Genomic DNA, 7,261 nt, shown 5'->3' on the forward strand with positions numbered 1-7,261 from the left:
CGTTCTACTGGGTGTTAAAGGTACCGGTGTGTACAGAAATCTGGACCTCCACCTGTGAAGGTATTACTTTGTGGTGGTACAACATTCTATTTGTGGTTGTCGTGCCCAAAAAAGGGCGGAAATTATGTTAATGTTGACATTCCAATTTTTTGTACAGGCTCTGGAATTCTCGGAACAGAGGTGATGCAAAACTTCTTGTGATGTGTGTATAAATATATCTGGTTGTCAGTAGATGTAGTATTGCGATGTATGGATTTATTTCCTTATTGTAAAGCAGTTGATAATGGCATAACTTAGTCCTGAGATACGTGTAGTTAAAATATCTCACTCTGACAACTGGTGTGCAACATTCTCAGTACTGATTAAAGAGACAGTTGTACGACGGTTTCGCTACAAGTAACTATGTATGTACATATCCAGGATATAGTCCCAAGCCCCTTGATCCATTTCAGTCAATCTGTCACACAAACAGCAAATTTAACGAATATCAGCATTACAATGTTTATAACCTCCTAGCTCCAGCAGTTATGGAGATTGGACAAATGTATGTTTTTTTCATCACCTGTCTGATTGGCTACCGTACATAATAAGTGTTTTGTGAGGGAGTAGTATGAGTCTGCCTTTTCTTTCAGGGCAGCCAGTATGTTACAGACAGCCAACATTTCTCATGCCATTGATATGTAGGCTGCACATCATTACAGGCCTGTTTCCACGAGTAGTGTCAGCCTGCTTCACCGACATCTTTATATATTGAAATGGGCATGGATGGGGAAAGGCTGACGTGAGTAGAAGAGTGGATGGATAGAGTGAGGGGCAGGAGATGATGGATAGGGTTGCAGTGGAGGTTGGATGGAGAGAGTGGGGAAGGAGGAAAGGGACCGTGAGAGGGGATAATGGAGGAGATTGACAAAGAGGGACAATGGAGGAAATGGGCGGAGGGGGAGGTGGAGGAGAAGATAGTCAGGGAGAGAAGGACAAGCACAGCCAGTAGAGAGGGAAGTTGGGATGGGGCGAGAGAGTGAGGAAAGGAGATAAATATAGAGATGGGAGAAGGAGGAGGATATGGGCATAGAACAGCGTGGGGAAGTTATGGACAGAGGTGGAGGAAAGGGAAATGCACTGAGAGGGGATGAAGAAGAGATGCGTGTATGACACGTGACATACACGTAAATAGGCGGGAAATGTCTAGTAAGTTAGTAAAGCGATCCTGCTGCCATATAATGACCATTGACTCACCACGATCTACGATCCTCCACCGCAGAACACTCACACTCTCTTCAGTGTTAAAAGCTACGACTTTCTTCGGCTTTCTGTCAGTCGGTATTCTCCTCTCAGAATACAGTCTTTCGTGGCACACAAAGGTCATTTGAGAAGAGAGACGGGCATAAAAGGAGAGGCATCAGGTACAACGCAGCAGCTGATACCGAAGAAGCGTGATAAATCATGATAAATGAGAAGCGGATGCAGCGGTTCGGCAGGGCGCCGGCTGCGACCGCACCCACGCATCCTGAGAGCGGCGCGCGCTCCCTTTACGCAGTCGTTAACTGGGGAGTACATCGCGTCCCATAACGGCAGCCCACTTTATTTGCTAACGATCGTCCGCTGTTCGGAAGCTACGTCATTACGGGTGGCGAACACGCTCCGCAATAAAATATCGTCGGCGAGTGGGGCGCTGGCGCGGCATACCGAAGGAGACAGCTAGCTCATCACGGAAACATTGGCAGTCGCCGGCGGCTGCTGGTTCGCTTGCATACCGACCGATGCTCGACGTGCTATTTGGAAGGCTGCTGGAGCGTGGCACTAATTTGCCACGACGACCAGTCTGCTCAGCCCTGTAGAGCTGAAAATGTAACACGCTTTCGCTCAGTCACACTACCTCTATTTTGTTACGGATCTACATCTAGACATCTACATCTACATCTACATGACTACTCCGCAATTCACATTTAAGTGCTTGGCAGAGGGTTCATCGAACCACAATCATACTATATCTCTACCATTCCACTCCCGAACAGCGCGCGGGAAAAACGAACACCTAAACCTTTCTGTTCGAGCTCTGATTTCTCTTATTTTATTTTGATGATCATTCCTACCTATGTAGGTTGGGCTCAACAAAATGTTTTCGCATTCGGAAGAGGAAGTTGGTGATGAAATTTCGTAAATAGATCTCGCCGCGACGAAAAACGTCTTTGCTTTAATGACTTCCATCCCAATTCGCGTATCATATCTACCACACTCTCTCCCCTATTACGTGATAATACAAAACGAGCTGCCCTTTTTTGCACCCTTTCGATGTCCTCCGTCAATCCCACCTGGTAAGGATCCCACACCGCGCAGCAATATTCTAACAGAGGACGAACGAGTGTAGTGTAAGCTGTCTCTTTAATGGACTTGTTGCATCTTCTAAGTGTCCTGCCAATGAAACACAACCTTTGGCTCGCCTTCCCCACAATGTTATCTATGTGGTCTTTCCAACTGAAGTTGTTCGTAATTTTTACACCCAGGTACTTTGTTCAGTTGACAGCCTTGAGAATTGTACTATTTATCGAGTAATCGAATTCCAACCGATTTCTTTTGGAACTCATGTGGATCACCTCACACTTTTCGTTATTTAGCGTCAACTGCCACCTGCCACACCATACAGCAATCTTTTCTAAATCGCTTTGCAACTGATACTGGTCTTCGGATGACCTTACTGGACGGTAAATTACAGCATCATCTGCGAACAACCTAAGAGAACTGCTCAGATTGTCACCCAGGTCATTTATATAGATCAGGAACAGCAGAGGTCCCAGGACGCTTCCCTGGGGAACACCTGATATCACTTCAGTTTTACTCGATGATTTGCCGTCTATTACTACGAACTGCGACCTTCCTGTCAGGAAATCACGAATCCAGTAGCACAACTGAGACGATACCCCATAGGCCCGCAGCTTGATTAAAAGTCGCTTGTGAGGAACGGTGTCAAAAGCTTTCCGGAAATCTAGAAATACGGGATCAACTTGAGATCCCCTGTCGATAGCGGCCATTACTTCGTGCGAATAAAGACCTAGCTGCGCTGCACAAGAACGATGTTTTCTGAAACCATGCTGATTGCGTATCAATAGATCGTTCCCTTCGAGGTGATTCATAATGTTTGAATACAGTATATGCTCCAAAACCCTACTGCAAACCGACGTCAATGATATAGGTCTGTAGTTCGATGGATTACTCCTACTACCCTTCTTAAACACTGGTGCGACCTGCGCAATTTTCCAATCTGTAGGTACAGATCTATCGGTGAGCGAGCGGTTGTATATGATTGCTAAGTAGGGAGCTATTGTATCAGCGTAATCTGAAAGGAACCTAATCGGTATACAATCTGGACCTGAACACTTGCCCGTATCAAGCGATTTGAGTTGCTTCGCAACCCCTAAGGTATCTGCTTCTAAGAAACTCATGGTGGCAGCTGTTCGTGTTTCAAATTCTGGAATATTCCATTCGTCTTCCCTGGTGAAGGAATTTCGGAAAACTGTGTTCAATAACTCCGCTTTAGCGGCACAGTCGTCGGTAACAGTACCATCGGCACTGCGCAGCGAAGGTATTGACTGCGTCTTGCCACTTGTGTACTTTACATACGACCAGAATTTCTTCGGATTTTCTACCAAATTTCGAGACAATGTTTCGTTGTGGAACCTATTAAGGGCATCTCGCATTGAAGTCCGTGCCAAATTTTGCGCGTCTGTAAATTTTAGCCAATCTCGGGATTTCGCGTTCTTCTGAACTTCGCATGCTTTCTCCGTTGCCTCTGCAACAGCGTTCGGACCTGTTTTGTGTATATCGGGAACAAATTAACCAGCGGAAAATATCCCTCATTGGAGAGCAAGAAATGCGAGTATGGTACTGTTTACTTAAGGGACTCTAAGATAAAAATAGATACCAGCTGTCTGATTCTACCTTTCTCAGTACCTTTCAAGTTGTCCCACAAATTTTTGCATACGAATATATTTTCAATCGCATTTTTAACATGTAACTCGCCTCAGATTACCAGAACCTCCCCTAACTGTAATTCGCTCACACTGACTAATCCAGCGCTGTAAATCGCTCAAATCCAACCACTTCCAGAGGTCCTTTCTCAGTCACACAATTCATCTTAGCTTACTGTCATTATCTCTTTGTACCTCACTAATTGTATCTGTCTCCCGTGTCACAGTCACAGCCCGTTTCGTTCTGTCCTAATATAACAGTCTCTTGTCAGTGCCACTGTCTCCCTCTTGTTTTTTCTTACTGCTGATATTCCTTTCTTTCTACTGCTGCTGGTTTCTTCTTATTGTCACTCTATCTCTCTTCCTCGGTGCCAAAGTTATATACTCTGTCTCTCATTATCTATTGCTCTCACCCACTTCCTCTTTCTCTTTATTCTTGCACTCCCTGCTCCCATCCTGCTACCGTCTACTTCACTCCTGTCATTGTATCCTTCGCTCTTTCTATAACACAACCACTGCCCGCTATCTTCCAGTATTTATTGCTTTCCAGTTTCTTTCAAATGGTTCAAATGGCTCTGACCACTATTGGACTTAACTTCTGAGGTCATCAGTCCCCTAGAACTTACAACAACTTAAACCTAAGGACATTACACACATCCATGCCCGAGGCAGGATTCGAACCTGCAACCGTAGTGGTTGCAGGGTTCCAGACTATAGCGCCTACAACCGCTCGGGCACTCCGGCCGGCCCAGTTTCTTTCCCACTGCCTCTGTCTACTTCTCTCTCAGCATAAAAAAGAGCAAATATGGTCGCATGCCGAAATTTTAGGAAAAACTTTTAGAGGTACTGAGGAAGGTAGAAGGACGCAGCTGTTACCCCACTTTTCAGTCAGGTATTTTGAAATAAACATTCGCATTTGTTGTGCTCCGACTGCAACATTTTCCGGCTGGTTGCCTTCCTTTGAATGTGCTTCCATGCTACAACACGGGGTTTCCAGATAATATCGGAGACATTTTAGGTCATGTTTTTCCGTGCTACGTCTGATTATAACTGCGTTTTTGCCTCACGCAGGATTTTACGTCAGTATTTCACTTGTATAAGCAGTGTAATTTTTAAACTTTGTATCTCATAAGCGGATAAAGGTATGGATAAAATGCTCCAGGGTGTTGGAGATCCGGATCTTCGGAATTCACCGTAAAAACTGCAACTATTTGCTGTGCATAGCATCTCGTAATATGAAACTTTGTTTTTGAAAAACAAGTTTCTGGGATATTTCTCAATAAAGGATAAAGATTTTTGAAAACAAGAAGCTATCTATTACAGATAAATGCCTTGAGAATGTACCGTTAAAATTTGAGCAATTTGCTGCTGCTATTTATTATTTACATTTTGCCTCATACCATATTTTAGATGTAGAAGTAAGCCTGCGCTAAACCTCTGTCTTCGAATATAAAGATATGAAGAACACCTTCCAGGTTGCTCCAGATCGGGATCTTACTAATGTGTCCTAAAAATTTCAGTCATTTGGTATGCATAGCCTTCTTGGAATCCTCGGCTGTGTTTTAGTCCACTGGTGACGGCGAAAATATAGTAACAAAAAAATAAAATTGAGGTTTCTTGAGAAACTGCCCATGAACTAATTGTACGTACAAAAGTTTCATAAACCACACCGTAGACTACATGAAATGCCAAAAAACAGCCGAACGATTTGCTCCATACGCCTATGAAGGAGAAAATGCATAATATTTATAGTTTGACCTTGTACTGTGTGATAGTGATACTATGACGATTCTGTGTTGGGTATACAAACCGTCGCTAGCCACAGGGCTACCTAAAATACTTGACCCTACCCGTTTATCACCAATAGAACCCGAGGTATGAGCACCGAAAAATTCCGTTTTTATTCGCGGCGTTTTGGAACATAGGAAGCGGGAATGCTGTTGCATGCGCACCAGTATAAAAAGAAATGCTGCACAGTACTCCAATGTGACACGGATACTTGACAGGTTTTCAAAGTACTCACAATCTCTAGTAAACAACGGTCGATCTTCGACGATGGTAATCGACTCCTTGGTCACTGAGCCATTGGAGGAAATAACAGTGTGAACGTCCACATCGTTGGCAAATCTCTTTTTCAGCAGGTGTTCTTTCAGCATCCCGAAAAGATAGACTGTACAGCGAATCAGGGTCAGCCACGTCTGTTCTGCCACAGTCAAACTGTTGGCACTATTTGACTACGGACGGATGCGACTTTCGATTTGGTCCGTGTACCGCTAGAACTACACGGCAAATCTGCGTGCAATTCATACGCTTTGTCCCGGATACTTCAGGTCTGCAGGACGTCTCCAGTTGCCGCGCCCCTACACACGCTAACTGTGATGCATCTACGAGGGTTATTCGGAAAGTAAGGAGCGAAGGTCGCAAAAATAAAAATACGGTGAAAATCTGATGAAACTTTGCAGAGATGCGCTGGGCAATGTGCTAGTACGCCTGTCGATCGCAACGTGTCGCTCTTTTCAGTTATGAGCTCACAATGAGAACGTAAAGATGGCTAGAAATTAGCGTCTCCCGCCAAGTATGAGGGCCTGGAGAAATATTTCGCCTGAAGCTATGCAATCCACATAACATAACTGTCATGCGGTTCGTTCTACACGACAATTCTCGTCCGCACTCTGTAGGGGCAATGAAGATGTTCCTGCAGCGTTTTGGATGGGAAGTGTTTGTGTGTGTGAAATATTATGGGACTTAACTGCTAAGGTCATCAGTCCCTAAGCTTACACACTACTTAACGTAAATTATCCTAAGGACAAACACACACACACACACACACACACACACACACACACACACACCCATGCCCGAGGGAGGACTCGAACCTCCGCCGGGAAGAGTTTGATCACCCACAATACAGCCAGTAATTGGATACCCCTGAGGTTCATCTCTGCTCAAATGAACCGCTGACTATGAAGACAGTCTTTTGACACAGGCAACGAGCTGCAATCTAGAGTAGAAAGTACTGGCGGTTGTCTTCTAAAACGAGGGGATTTAAAAGTTGGTACAACGCTGCGACAGATGTCCAAGTCTGAGCGGAGACTGTGTAGAGAAGTAGCTGGAAGGTGTAACTAATCATTGCAAATAAAACGGTTTTGATTTTGACTGTGGTTTCCATTTCGCGACCTATCGTTCCTTACTTTCCGAATAGCCCTCGTGTTACCCCTGCGGCAACAGACCTGTGTTTGCAGGAAACCACGCACATGTACTCCCTTCTGAAAACGCGCCATGCGTGTTGCGCATTG

The sequence above is a fragment of the Schistocerca serialis genome, chromosome 9, assembly GCF_023864345.2.
Source record: "Schistocerca serialis cubense isolate TAMUIC-IGC-003099 chromosome 9, iqSchSeri2.2, whole genome shotgun sequence".
Classification (NCBI taxonomy): Eukaryota; Metazoa; Arthropoda; class Insecta; order Orthoptera; family Acrididae; genus Schistocerca; species Schistocerca serialis.